At 37.8% G+C, this 15,931-nt stretch overlaps 1 protein-coding gene across 2 annotated transcripts in view; it reads right to left on the reverse strand.

The window, feature by feature from the left end:
- The window catches only part of NME7 (NME/NM23 family member 7), a 193,716-nt gene that overhangs the window by 176,850 nt on the left and 935 nt on the right, over window positions 1-15,931 (reverse strand). The window lies entirely within an intron of this gene.

Here is a 15,931-nt window from a genome sequence, read left to right on the forward strand (position 1 = left end):
AACAGGTCTCCATCTTCTCCATCCCCCCAAAACCTCCCTTTGACACAGAGCTCCCCTCCCACCTCCCTCATCCTTGCTTGCTAGCTCCTGACCCATATTTTTCATGCCTTTTGGGGTTAAATGCCTCTAGAAGGCAATCTACAAGAAAGGTCTCAACCTTTCCCTCTTTCTCTTTTTGTTATTCATTTTTCTGTCTCTATGTGATCAGTTTGGGGTACTTTGGTACGATTCTGAATAAGGAAATTAATTTGGCCAGAACCGACATTTTTTTTGTATTGGCTTATTCTCCCTTGAATTCTCTACAGTCTGCCTCCAGCCTCATCATTCCATCAAAACTTCACTCTCTGGAGTTACTAATTATTTCTTAATTTCCAAATCTAATGGTCTTTACTTAATCTTCACCCTTTTCCTACTTCCTTTTCACATGCTCTTCTCCTGGATGCTCTTTTTTCCAGGGAGGTTTCCATCACCCTCCTCTGCCCAGGTTCTGGGATCTCAGCGTCCGGCTCTTGCACCAAATGTTCCATGGCAGGACTGACCCTTTCTCCCAGGTCCTCTGAGCTGGGTAGCTGCTCCCTCTAGAACAAGGGGCTGCAAGAAGCCCAGGGGAAATGCTGGAATGGGGCATCAGGGGAGGGGGCAAGACCCAGGCCCTGACACTTCTGGGGGCTGAGGCAGGCACAAGCAGTCTCGTCTTTTGGTTCCCGTTACATAGATTTGAGGGGTGGAAGATTAATATCTCTTCCTTTATAGTTTTCCTCTCAATTTCCTACTCTAATTTGATTCCTTTTCTTTAAAATGTTTGGATATCAGACAGACTATAGTCCCATATAGAGAGCAACATGGATTCCCCCAGGTGCCTCTTCATGTCTGGGGTTCAGTCACTCAGAAACCTTGGGGCTGCCTTCAGAGTTTTCTTGGCAGAGATCCTATAGGGGACAACCATTTGCTCCTCCAGCTCATTTTACTGAGGAGAAGCTGAAGGAGGCAGGCCTAAGTGACTGGTCCAGGGTCACAAGGTTAGGAAGCTGAGGGCTTCCCGCCTCCAGGCCCAGAGGTCCGTGCGCTGGCTGGCGACTCCATAACCACTGGTGCCTTCTCTGAAATGACCATTGTCACCCTGACTTTTTCAAGTCAGCTGTAACGTCAGATGGTGCTCCGCTTCTTCACTCTTTGTTCTAGGTGTTGTTTTTTTTTAGATGACATCCTGTCAGATTCTGCCTTCTATGCCACTTAGTGGCTTCATTGGGTAAATTCACCCCATTCATATATTTTTTTAAAAAACATATTACCCTCTCTTAGAATGGATGTGAAGTATTCATTCCATGGCATTAGAATGGTAAGGGATTGGCAATGGGGGTGAAGTGACTTGCCCAGGTCACATAGCTAGGAAGTCTCTGATGCCAGACTTGAACCCAGGACCTCCCATCCCCAGGTCTGGTTCTCTATGCACGAAGCTACCTCACTACCCTGACCCCTTTCACATTTACAGCTCTAATTGTGCACTTTCCTCCATCCTGTCCTCTTCCACTGAAAACAAATGGTTCAACACAAATCCTGGAATGACAGAACCAACAAGGGAACAGAGTGAAGCAACGTTCCTACAGAAAACAACTTGAAAAGTAAGCAGGTAGAGTCTAGTTTGCTGGGGTGAGAGGGGAGAACAAGGCCCCACTGAGGAGTACCAGCTAAGACCAACAGCAAACCTCCCACTCCCCATATCTTCCAGGTTTTGAGCCTGGGTTCAGGCTAGCATCCAGACCCTGAGACCCTGTCTAACCCTGCCCACCCCTTAATGGTCCAAGCCACAGCCCAAGCCTGCAGGGAGACTCCAAGCCCTAGTGCAAGACAACCCATGGTGTGCTTGGTGGGTATAGGCCCAAAAGGACTCTCTGAGCTCCTGCCCAAGCCCAAACCAAGGCCCCAAACCCCAGCTCAAGGCATCTGGCAAGAAGCCTAGAGGGTGTGAGCCCCAAGGGAGGCCCAGAGCCCTCACCAAGCATGTAGTGGGGTTCTGAATCTCTGTGCAAGACAGTCCATAACACCTGGCCCATGTAAGTCCAGAACAAGGTCAAATCCCCCACCCAATCTCAAGGTGAGGTAACAAGCCCAGGGCAAGGCAGTCCACAGTGTGCCTGACCTGATCAGGCCCAGAATAAAACCAAAAGCCCAAGCCTGAGTCTGGACCCTGAGCCTCTGAGTGCTTTCAGAGGTCTATAAGCCTCCATCATTCTCAGTGGGTGATTGAATTAGCAGCAGAAAGTGGCTTTCAGAGCTTCCAAGCCACGGGCCTTCATACTATCTTAGAAGAACTGACACTTGCAAAAACCCAGAACTACAACTGAGGATAGCAATAAGGAAAACCAAGTTTAAGAGTGTCATCTCTATCCTGAGAACAGAACACATCTTTAAGTTAAAAGTAAAAGGCTGGGGAAATAATCAAACATTAAAAAAAATCCTAATCATAGAAAAATTTTATGGTGACAAAAGAAGAGAAAGGCAGAGACTCAGAAGGAAACAGTGAAAGCAAAGCAAATACATGCAGAACTTCAAAGGAAAATATGAATTGGTCTCAGGTGATGAAAGAGCTCAAAAATGATTTTTTAAATTAGTTAAGAGAGGCAGAGGAAAAATGGGGAAGAGAAAGAAAAGCAATGCAAGAAGAAAATAACAGCTTAAAAAGTAGAATTGATCAGATGGAAAAAATAGTTCAAAAGTTCATAGGTGAAAATAATCCCTTAAAAATTAGAATTGGCAACTAGAAGCAATTGACTTCATGAGACATTAAGAAACAAACAAATTCAACAGAATGAAAAAAAAAACAGGAAAAAAATGAAATATTTCCTTATAAAAAACAACTGACCTCAAAAATAGATCCAGGAGAAACAATTTAAGAATTTTTGGACTACCTGAAAGCTATAAGCAAAAAAAGCCTAGACATTTGTTACAAGTAATTATCAAAGAAATTTGCCCTGATATTCTTGAACAAGAGGGTAAAATAGAACTTGAAAGAATCTACAGATCAACCTTCAGAAATAAATCCTCAACTGATAACTCTCAGGAATATTATAGCTAAATTCAAGAGACACCCCCCCATCCAAGGAAAAAATATTGCAAGCAGTCAGAAAGAAAAAATTTAAATACCATAGAATTACAGTCAAGATTATACAGGATTTAGCAGCATCCACATTAAAGGATGGGAAGGTTGGAACATGATATTCCTGAGAGCAAAAAACCAAGTTTACAATTCAGAATCACCTACCTAGCAAACTTAAGTATGTTCTTTCACTGGAAAAAAAATGGTCATTTATAAAATTGAAGATTTTCAAGCATTTTGGATGAAAAAACAAGACCTAAACAAAAAAATCTGATGTCCAAATACAAGACTCAAGAGAAACATAAAAGGGTAAATAAGAAAGAGAAAATTTAAAGAATTCAATAAGATTAAACTATTTACATTCCTATGTGAAAAGATTTTTGAAATTCTTAAATTTCTTTATCAGTATTTGAGCCATTAGAAAGAATATACTTAAACAGAGAGTGTAGGAGTAAACTGATAGAATGAAAAAAATAAAGGGGTAAAAAAGAGTATTGCACTGAGAGAAAAGGAAAGAGAGAGATGGAATGAAGCAAATTATCCCACTTAAAGAGGTGTAAAAATTATTACAGTGGAGGGGAGGATGAGGAGTGGTGACAGGCAGTGCTTAAACCTTACTTAAGTCTTCATAATTGGTTCATAGAGGGAATAAATTCCAAACTCATTAGGGTATAGAATCCCATATTATCCTATAGAGAAGAGGGAGGGGAACAACAGAAGGTGATGGGGATTAATAGAAAAGAGGGAGAATTATGAGTGATGATTAAAAGCAAAACATCTTTGAGGAAGGGCAGAGTAAAAAAGAAAGAGCATGATGAAAAGGGGAAAAAATCAAAAGGGCATACACAGTTGGTAATCATAACCTTAAATATGAATGGGATGAACTCACCCATAAAAAAAGTGAATTGCAGAATAAAGTAAAAAGCAGAATCCTACAATATGTTATTTATAAGAAACACATATGAGTTAGGGAGATATACACAGAGTAAAGGGGATGGAGAAGAATTTATTGTATATTAGCTAAAGTTAAAAAAGCAAGAGTAGCAATCATGATCTCAAACAAAACTAAAGCAATAATAAATCTAATTTAAAAAGATAAAAAATAAATTATATATTCCTAAAAGGTACCACAGACAATGAAATAACATCAATACTAAATATATATGCACCAAATAGGTTAGCCTCCAAATTTTTAAAGGAGAAATTAAATGAGTTTCAAGAGGAAATAGTAAAACTATACTAGTGAGGGACCTCAACTTTTCCCTTTTAGGTCTAGAGAAATTGAACCAAAAAATTAGCAAGAAAGACATGAAGGAAGTGAATTAAATTTTAGAAAAATCAGAATTAGCAGATGTCTGGAGAAAACTGAATATGAAAGGAAAGGAGTATAACTTTGTTTCTGTAGTACATGGCACTATATTAAAATTAACCATGTATTAGGGCATAAAAACTTCACAATCAAATGCAGAGAAGCAGAAATTATAAATGCATCCTTTGAAGAACATAATGCAATAAAAATTATAATCAATAAAGGTTCATGGAAAGACAAATCAAAAATTAATTGGAAACAAACAAATTATAGAAACAATCAATAATTTCATAAAGGAGAATGACCATGAGGACACAACATATCAAAATTTATGGGACACAGTCAAAGCAGTACTTAGGGGAAAGTTTATATCTCTAGACACTTACATCAATAAAATAGAGAAAAAAGCAGATCAATGAATTGGGCATGCAACTAAAAAAGCTAGAAATGGGACAAATTAAAAATCCCCAGTTAAAAACTAAATTGGAAATCCTAAAAATCAAAGGAGCAAATAATAAAATTGAAAGAGAACCAATCAACTAATAAATAAAACTTGGAGTTGGTTTTATGAAGAAAAAAAACAAATAAAATAGAGCATTTGTTAATTTGATTTTAAGAAGTCAAGAAGAAAATCAAATAACTAGTATCAAAGATGAAAAGTGTGAATTCACCAACAATGAACCATTAGGAGCTATTTTGCCCAATTATATGCCAATATACCTGGCAACCTAAGTGAAATGGATGAATATTTACAAAAAATATTAATTTCCCAGATGAAAAAAGAGGAAATAGAATACTTAAATAATTGCATCTCAGAAAAAGAAAGTCAGAAATAAACTCCCTAAGAAAAAATTCCCAAGTCCAGATAGATTCATAAGTGAATTCTATCAAACATTTAAAGAACAATTAATCCCAATATTATATATATATAAACTAGTTGGGGAAAGAGACAGAGAAGGAAGACTACCAAATTCTTTTTATGACACAAGTATAGTACTGTTACCTAAGCCAAGAAGAGCAAAAACAGAGAAAGAAAATTATATATGCCAATTTCATTAATGAATATAGATGCAAAAATTACTGGCAAAAATTATAGTAATATATCACAAGGCTCATTTACTATGAACAGGTAGGATTTACACTAGGACTGCAGGGCTGGTTTGATATTCGGAAAACTATCAGCATGACTGACCATATCAATAACCAAACTAAGAGAAATTACATGATTATCTTAATAGATACTGAAAAAGCCTTTGACAAAATACTTCCTATTAAAAACCACTAGAAAGTATAGGAATAAATGGGCCATTCCTTAAAATATTAAGTAGTATCTACCTAAAACCATCAGCAAGTATCATCTGCAATGGGGATAAGTTAGAAGCCTTCCCAGTGAGACAAGGAGTGAAGCAGGGATGCCCACTATTATTTAACATTGTATTAGAAACACTAGCTTTAGCAATAGAGAAGAAAAAGAAATTGAAGGAATTAAATTAGGCAATGTAAACTATCACTCTTTGCAGATGCTGGTATGATGGTATGATGGTATGCTTAGAGAATCCTGGAGAATCTAATAAAAAACTAGTTGAAATCATTAATAATTTTAGCAAAATTGCAGAATACAAAATAAACCCATACAAATCATCAACATTTCTATATATTATCAACAAAGTCCTGCAGCAAAAGATAGAGATAAATTCCATTTAAGATAGCTATAGACAATATAAAATACCTGAAAATATACTTGCCAAGACAAACACAAATATTATATAAACAGAATTACAAAATATTTTTCACACAAATTAAGTCACATCTAAACAACTAGGAAAATATTAATTGCTAATGGGTAGGCTGAGTTAATATTAAAAAAATGACAATTCTATCTAAATTAATTTACTTATTCAGTGCCATACCAATCATACTACCAAATAATTATCTTGTAGAATTGGAAAAATAATTTTAAAATTCACCTGGAAAAACAACAGGTCAAAAATGTCAAGGGAATTAATGAAAAAAAATGTGAAGGAAGGTGGCCTAGCAGTACCATATTTCAAAGTGTACTATAAAAAGCAGCAATCATCAAACAGTCTGGTACTTGTTAAAAAATACAATAGTAGGGCCAACTGAATAGATTAGATTCACAATATATAGGGGTAAATGACCTTAGCAAGCTAGTGTTGGATAAACCAAAAAATCCCAACTTTTAGGATAAGAACTCACTGTTTAACAAAAACTGCTGGGAAAACTGGAAAATAGTAAAGCAGAACTAGACCGGTATCTTACATCCTATATCCATGGTGGCAAACCTATGGCACATGTGTGTTGCCTAGGCACAGAATTCACTAGAGTTCTTTACTAGAATGCCAGAGGGACACAGGCTAGGCTGCTCCCTCCCTCTCTCAACTGTGTCCCACCCCTCTGCCCAGCAGACAATGGAAGCGCTTCCTCCCTCCCCTAGCTGGGGTAAGGTGGCAGGCTCACATGCAACATCAGAGTTGCAGTTTGGGCACTCAGTCTCTAAAAGGTTCACCATCACTGGTCTATATGTTTGATACCAGAAGTAAATTAGGGGAACATAGAATAGTTTACTTGGCAGACCTACAGAGAAAGGAAAAATGTATGACCAAACTTATAAGATGCAAAATGAATAATTTTTATTATATTAAATTTAAAAGCTTTTATACAAACAAAACCAATGTAACCAAGATAAGAAGGAAAACAATAATTTGGGGAAAATTTTTCATAACAAATGTTTCTGATAAAGGTCTAATTTCTCAAATTTATAGTGAACTAAGTCAAATTTATAAAAATACAAGTCATTCTCCAATTGACAAATGGTCAAAGGATAGGAACAAGCCATTTTCAGATGAAGAATTCAAAGTTATCAATAATCATATACATATATTCTAAATCTCTCTTAATTAGAGAAATGCAAATCAAAACAATGCTGAGGAACCACCTCAGGCCTACTAGATTGGTCAGTGTGATAGTATAGGAAAGTGATAAATGAGATGAGGCAAAATTGAGGCACTAATGCGTTGTTGCTGGAGATGTGAATTGATCTAACCATTCTGGGGGGCAATTTAGAACTATGCCCAATTGAGCATACCCTTCAATCCTGTAATTCACTACTGGGTCTATATACCAAATAAATCACAGAAAACAGGAAAGGGTCTACTTCTACAAAAATATCTATAGCAGCTTTTTGTAGTGGCAAAGACTTGGAAACTGAGGAGATGTTCATCAATTGAAGAATGGCTGAACAAATTATGGTATATGTTGGTGATGGAATAGTACTACAAAAATTAATGAGCAGGATGACTTCAGAAAAAAACTAAAAAGATATGCATGAACTGATGCTGAGCTAATTAAGCAGAACTGGGAGAACACAATAAATGCACAGTAAATGCAATACTATATGATGATCCACTGTGAAAGACTTATCTACTCTCAGCAATACAACAATCCAGGCAAATTCTGAAGAACATATGATGGGGAATACTATCTACCTTCAGAGAAAGAACTGCTGGAGTCAGATGCAGACCAAAGCGTACTATCTTCCACATTCATGTATTTATAGTTTTATTTTGAGAATTTCGGTTTTCTGTGAGTATTCTCTTAATAACAATGACCAATATAGAAGCTTGTCTTGCATGATAATATATGTATAATCCAGATCAGATTACTTATTATCTGAGGGTGGGAGAGAAGTGAAGGAGGAAGACAATTTGAATCTATATAATTTTGGAAAACATATGTGGGAAATTATTATTGCATGTAATTGGGAAAATAAAATATCTTTGAATAAAGAAGACTACTAAAAAAATCTATAAAACCTATTTTAAAAAAAACTATAAAAATGAGCCCTCAAACTCCTGTCCCTTAAGCCCTCTTCCCTCTACAGGGTTTATGCTGCCTGAGGTCCCTACTCTAATCAAGGGTGACATGAGTGATATTCTATGCCTCTCCCACTCCCTATCTGTTTCTCAATGCTGCTTCACTTCGCCACCTCATCCTCTCATCCATTGTCTGCCTCTGTCCCCCTTTGAGTGCTTGTAGTTGCACCCTCTGTGCCTTATTAAAATGTATTTGCTGCCCTATTTCCCACTGACAATTGGGATCTTTCCTAGTGAGTCCTCAAAGAACTAGGTGTGCCTGCCCCATTTCATAGTTTCATAAATTAGTTATCAATTCACTCCCTCCTACAGTAGAGATCATGAACCTTCCATGGCTGCCTTTGTGTTCCATCTTTTGTCTATTTCTTACCGCAAATTCAGCACAGGGGTTTGTTCCACCCCCACCTCACCCCCATGAGGATACTGATGGAACAGAAGCTATCCATCAATTATCCCTTGTTATCACTAATCCATCTTTTTTTATCTTAAATTTTTTTATAACACTGTTGTTCAGTCGTTTTTTAGTCACCTGATTCTTTGTGACCCAATGTGGCATTTTCTTAACAAAGATAATGGAATAGTTTGTCTCCAGTTCATTTTACAAATGAGAAAACTGAGGCAGTTACTTGCTTGGGGGGTGTAATAGCAATGGGGAAGGTGAAGGAACCAGAGAGCAGCTGTTTGTTATGTTGATGTGTTATCTTGTCAGGTATTGTCCTCTGTCTTGTCAGAAATCTTATCTTTAGCTGTGGTGTCATTTGTCTTCTTTGTATCTTTCCCTGAAGCAACTGTGTCCCCAACCATGTCTTTAGGTGTTTCAGTCCCTTCCCTCCCCTCGTATTGTCCCTTTCTCTCTTAGCCAAATATTCATCGACCAATTTCTGGACCAAGTCGTCTAATTTATTATCCAATACAAGTATCTGTGCAGCCTTCCTAGGTGCTAGCATCCTTAGAACAGTTCTTATGTAACAGAGGGTCTGTATGGTGGCCAAGAGCATCACATATACTTGGGTCACCACGTGCCAAACTAGAGTGTTTGAGAACGGCATCATGGTGATGAATGATGTTGTGTTGGCTATAAGTTGTACCGTGTTTATCATGACACTGGTCACCATATTGTAAAAAATACAATATGCCCAGTAAATCACAATTGCCATTAGCACAGATGCCTAAAAGATCAAATGCAGCATCATGCTTTCTTGTCCAAACTTCTCTGTCCTTGCCCTTCAAAATATGGCTACCCTTGTTCTGGGGGTTCCAACTGACAACCCTTTCAATCGCCTGGGATGGATTCTGGCTTTTTCCTAGGGTGCCAAATTGTAATAGCAAGGGGAACTAAAAAGGTGAAGGAACCAGAGAAGAGTTGTTTTTGAGGACTGAGTTCTGTGTGACACTTCCTCTTCCTCCACTAAGCTGAGCAGCTTTAATGGAGTCAGTTAGTCAGTCAACCTAGAGGGTAAATCTATTCCTCACAGCTTTCTTTCTAAACTTGATGGATGGAAATTCCCCTTCTATTACATAAACTCTGTCTGAATCAATTCTGCTATGATTCAAAGTATCAAATTTATTTTGAAAGGAAGGGAGAGGGCAGAGGGAAAGAGGAAGGTCCCTACTATCTCTTTCCTATGGCAACTTTTGAGGTCTTGACCCAAAACTCTCTCCGGGGAATGTGGCTTTGAATTTCCCTAAGGGAAATGTTTAATCTCTATTCCAAAAGTTGTCTTCAGTTTGGCATGAAGAATTTCATTCAGTTCAATTCAGGCAAAGGGGTTTGAAATGAGTATTTCTACCATCCAGCTCCCTTAGAGTCTTAGATAAGAACAGAAATTTCTCTCTCTCTCTCTGGCTTCAACTGCTTGAACTTGGAACTCTCCCATCTCCTGCAGGTCCTCTGAATGTTCCATTTGCCCTTTTCTGAAGCATCCCTTCAAACTTCAGGTCTCCCTTGCTCCTGGCCATTCCCTTGTTCACAGGGGTTACCAGCTAGTGTCTAAGACTAGCCCTCTCTCCACTGCACCAACTAGCTACTCTTTTTGATCATTTAATACCCATTCCTCCAATTGTTCTTCATGGTTCTTTGTGACTCAGACCACTCATCCCTCTTGTAGACTTCTCCATTGCCCTTGAAGTGATACCACTTTCCTTGTTTTGGTCAAGTATCTCTCCCTCTTACTGCTCCCATCATCATCATCATCATATTCACAATAAATATATGTAATCCAGCAAAACAAATTCTCACACTAGTCATATCCAAATAATGCCTCTTCTCCCCTTGCCAGAGGTCAGTGGCATGATGCATCTTCAATTCTCTGGATTCATGATTTATCAGAGTTCTAGAGTATGCCACTAAATCCTAACTTCCACTTCCTTTATTTTGCATCAGATCACAGAAGTCTCCTCAGTTTCCTCTACACTGTTCATTCATATACCACAAATTGTCATTCTCCAATAGGTGGGTATCCCCCAATTCCAGTTTGGAGCTACAATAAAAAGAACTATAAATAATTTTGTACATATAGGTCCTTTTCCACTTTCTTAAATCTCCTTGGGTCTACTACTAGTGATACTTGGTCAAAAGGCATAGAAAGTTTAGTAACTTGGGGGATGTAGTTCCAAATGGTAGACCAATAGCTCCAATAATGTGGCTTTTCCCACAGCACCCCCAACATCTGTCATCTTTGCTAATCTGATGTATATGAGGTAGAACCTTAGTTAACCATTTTTTAATTACCTTTCAGCTACATAACAGAAACAATACATTATTGGTCATTAAAAAGTTGATGTGAACTAAAATCACACATCAACAACTTCTAAGATATCTTGAACTCTGCAAGTCCACAATAGAGAGGAAGCTGGATCTCCCTCCCTGCCAGCAGAGGGTACTAACTAGTAGCAATAAAAAGAAATACTAATGACAGACAAAACTAATAAAGACAAACCACAGAATCTCAAGAATATACAGGGATCTCAGAGGCCATGGGTTCAACCCATGTGTGGATTCAACCCATGTGTGAAAAGGAATCCCCTCTTCAACATGTCCAACCTTTGCTTGAAGAACTCTAAGGAGGGAGGGTCTATTTTATCCTGAAGCAGCCTATAAAATCCCATTACTGGAAGATATGAGTTTAAATCCAGCCTCAAACACTAACTATCTATGACCCTAGCAAGTCATTTAACCTCTGTCTGCTTCAATGTCCTTAAACCATAGTCTAATTAAACTCGAAACTATTAGTTGTAAAGTGCAGTGCTAACATCATGGAAACACAATAATATTTAAAGCTCTTTGAGAAATCTAACATAGTAACAAAAACATGAGGATTCTAATTGGGATTTCATTGTCTTTGATTTGAGATGGAAAAACATTCAAAAGACAAAAAGGATAGAAAAGGAAAATGAAGGCTAGACAAGGGAAATTAAGGGTTTCAATAATCCACAAAGTAGATAGGTAACAAAAAATGAATAATAGTTTATTTTTAAAAATATTCCATGTTAAATAAACATAGAGAATAATAAACATGCTTTGGGGATGACTGCAGTTGCTGAATGGGCTAGAAAAGCAATGAGGGGAAAAAAAAGTCAGTTGTGTCTACATCTCTGCCAGCAGAGGGTGCTAACTGGTAGCAATAACATTTTTAATTTTTACAGTTTGAGAAAGTTTTCTTGTGAAAAGAAAATGAAAGAGGAAATAGATGATTCAAAAAGCACTTATTGGGGGAAGCTGGGTGGCATCAGTGGATTGAGAGCCAAGCCTAGAGAAGGGAGGCCCTGGGTTCAAATTGGGCCTCAGATACTTCCTAGCTAATGTGACCCTGGTCAAGTCACTTAACCCCACTGCCTAGCCTTTACAGTTATTCTGCCTTGGAACCAATGCACAATTGATTCTAGGACAGAAGGTAAGGCTTTAAAAATGTTTAATGCACTTATTAAACAATTAGTATGTGCAGACACTGTGCTAAACACAATGAATACAAATATAAAAATGAAATATTCCTGAACAGGACCTACGATAACCATTGCCTCCAACAACACTGTGCTCAGGACTTCTTGCCCAAATGGGTATCCAGAGAGGAAATCTCCTCTGCTCTGAGAAGCTTGATCAAACGCCCAGTAATTCTTTCTCTCTAATATAGCTCTGAGCTCCCAACCAGAAACAGGCTTCTAGCAAAACAATTCCATGTTAAATGTTTCTCTTTTCTGGGGAGGTTTCTCACTCTTTTTCCCCCTTATTTCCAAAAAGGACAGATCAACTGGCAAAAGCTTATTTTGATATTGCTTAGAAATACAAAATAGTTAAGTCTATTTAGACTTACCCATTCCCAGAAGGAAAACCTTGAGACTACTACTAGGAAGCCCAAAGGGAGAAAGGAAATACAAGATTATGAATGTAAGATCAGAGTGGAATAACACCCCTTTTCTTCCCTTATTCCTTGTGCCTGATCTGCCCAAGGAGCCTGGCTCCAAGGGGCATGGCCTATCTTGAGGGTGATGGTGGCCTCTGTCTGTCCCACACCAGTTCTCATAGTTTTACCCTTCTCTAACAAATGCATTAGGTCAGGATGAGTCTCTCTCCTGGAATCACTGATTTTAAGAATGCCCAGAAGCATGGTCCTTCATTCTTTATCCTATTGAGCTACTTCTTTTCTCAATCACACAAGGTACTTATTTATACCTCATAAAGCAATCACCTGGAACAGCTGTTTTGATAGTTTTAACATCTCTTGATTGTATCCCTTTTCCTCTGATTATGTCTAAGAAAGATCAACTTCTTTACATATATGTTTCTATGAACAAAAATAGTAATTATGTAGCAGAGAAGCAGCAGAACCCCCTGAATGAACAGACTAAAGTATATCTCATGGAACTAGACTTATGCTCTCCTGAGATTACAGAATCTACTTCCCGGGGCATTCCTGGTTAGTACTTAGTGACTGGAGCTGTCTCCAAAATAAATACCCACTGAGAATAAGGGGGGATGGACTCTTATCAGAGGGACTTCCCCCATTTGGAATCTAAGAGAAACTCATTGGATCCATCTGTTTCTTTTGGATCTTTCTTAAATGATTCTTTTCCCTTTTAATTCCAGAGGGAATACAAGGAGGTAAAGGGGGCTTTTCTCCTCTGCTGAAAATGAGTACTTTTAACAGAAGTATGTGTATGGTCAAGCAAACAAATGTTTGTAGCTTATATAGATCCTGTACCTGGAAATACTAAGATTTCCTAATCACAAATGTATTTTTTTTTCTTTCCATTTCCCTTTCTTCAGTGAAAATGAGAAACGACCATTTGCAGCCTTGTGGGTCTAAGAGTTCCCCAATTCCTAAGTCCAATGCCAGCCTAATGAGAGATTTCCTTAACAGGTTGTTTTTCAAGAGAATCAATGCCAGGCTTACTGTGTACCTAAGAGACTGAAAAAAGCTATGGCTGGCTGGCCAGGTGAGTCAGACTTTGTAAGTTTCTTGGAGAATACAAGTCTGAGATGAATGCAAAATGTCTATTTATCAGTCTACAAAACTGTTTTACTTTTCAGGGGGAATACAGTAAGGAAATGTATAAAGTGGTTAGGTTTCTTGTATTTGTTCATGCAGATCTGGGAGTCCCCCATATCTTGTGCAGAAGAGGAATAAACTACTGCCCCATACCTGTTATCTCTTATACACTGAGCACCTTTTCTAGAAGGGACCTTTTTGCTTACAGTTTAGGAGAAAATTTGGATATGACATGAATAAGCTTTGTTCTAGAAATTTCCCTAGAGTCTAATGGTAGGGTGGGGCCCTAGATAGAGCAAAATATGACCCTCTTAGGGTCATGCTACCCTGCCCAAGATGGAAGGTGCCTATTGGACTGTGTGGTATATAATTGGAATCTTATTATTTTTCCAATGCCCTCAGCTCATGGAGTGAGAGGTCATATAATCCAGCCCCCTAATTTCACTAGTAAATACGATAAACCCCAAGGCACAAAATAATTAGCTCCAAATCACAGATTCAAGAAGTGATACAGGCAGGTCCTCTGATCCCAAACCAGAGCTTTCCACTGTATCAATAAGGCCAGAAGTAAATTGCCATTTTAAATTGCATGAACAAATGGACATTGGGGCCATTAAACATCAAGTGCCAATCAAAATATCCATTTAAAAACAAAGAGATGTGGAAAAGACTGAGTAACAATAATTAGAGTAAGAAGCAATCAGGAGGGAAGCAATCAGGCGAGGAATGTTCCCTGGAAATACAAACACTTTAGACAGGTCTGAGGTGAGGTTTGACCAATTATAAAGTGCAATGTAGAAGTCTTAAAATATATCACAACTGGAAACCAGATTTGCAAAAAATCATGGATTTAATATTTGTATACAATGATGAACTGATCAATGGAAACCATCCAAAGTTATTCCTCTGTAACACACGGTGTTCTCTCTTTGCTCAATTCCCACAATGCTTTGTTTCCCAGCCTCCTCCCCATCTTTGCTGTTAGTATCTCATTTCAACAAGTTAACTTGCATTAATGTATTAATTTTAATTTATTTTATATGTGCTTATATGTGTACATATTAACTCCTCCAATAAAATGTATACTTATTCAGGGAAGGACCTGTTGTGTTTTGTCTTTGCACATGGTAGACACTCAATTGAACTGATTATATCATGTGAGCCATAAAATAGGAAGCTATTTGCTTGCCCAAGGTGTTAGCCACTGTCTAGGGAAGAGAACAAATGGAAAAGGACTTCACCACAGATGATATAGGAAGGAAGGAAACTAAGATTTATTAAATACTTACTATGTATCAGGCACCATGCTAAGCACTTTACAAATGTTATCTCATTTGATCCTTAAACATGGGAGGGAGATGCTATTATCTCCATTTTACAGTTGAAGAAACTGAGGCAAATTTTGGTTAAATGATTTGCCCCGGGGTCAGAGATCTATGGCCAATTTTGAACTCAGGTCTTCTCGACTCCCATCACTCTCTCTATTGTGCCACCTACCATAGTTCTCCAAATATTACTGTTTTCAAATGACACTGTTATGAACTAAATCAAACCTGGAACATTTCAGAGCTTGCTAAATGAAATTCATTTGATCATTCAAAACTTTTTAAATCAAGTGGATGAAAAAAGCTTATAGCAAATAAACTGAAAAAAGGTTTAAAACTCCAATTCTCATCACTGTGTACACATTAATCAACTTTCTTTACAATAAAATATATCCTTAAGTTTTCTCCTTTGTTAAAATGCCTCACTACCTTTCAGCAAGGGTTGACTGAGCTGCTATGCTTCCAAACACACACAAAAAAAAGGCAGTTAGGTGGGACAGTAGGTAGAATGCTGGTTCTGGAATCAGGATAGAGCTAAGTTCAAACCCAAGCTTGGACATCTTTTAGATGTGTGATATTGGACATTCTATGGCCTTGTTTCCTTTCTGAATCACTCAAGATTTATTCACTTTATTGGCTTATTCATGCCAATAAAGTAACCAAGTAGCATAGGCCACCATTTTACAGCTCCTTTGTTCTCCTGGCCTTGGTTTCTTCATCTATAAAATGGGTATAATAATTGTACATCCCTCCAGGGACTATGAAAATGAAAAGAGATTAATGTAAAGCACTTTGCAAACCTTTAGGTGATATGTTAAATG

The sequence above is a fragment of the Monodelphis domestica genome, chromosome 2 (assembly GCF_027887165.1).
Source record: "Monodelphis domestica isolate mMonDom1 chromosome 2, mMonDom1.pri, whole genome shotgun sequence".
In the NCBI taxonomy this organism is placed as follows: Eukaryota; Metazoa; Chordata; class Mammalia; order Didelphimorphia; family Didelphidae; genus Monodelphis; species Monodelphis domestica.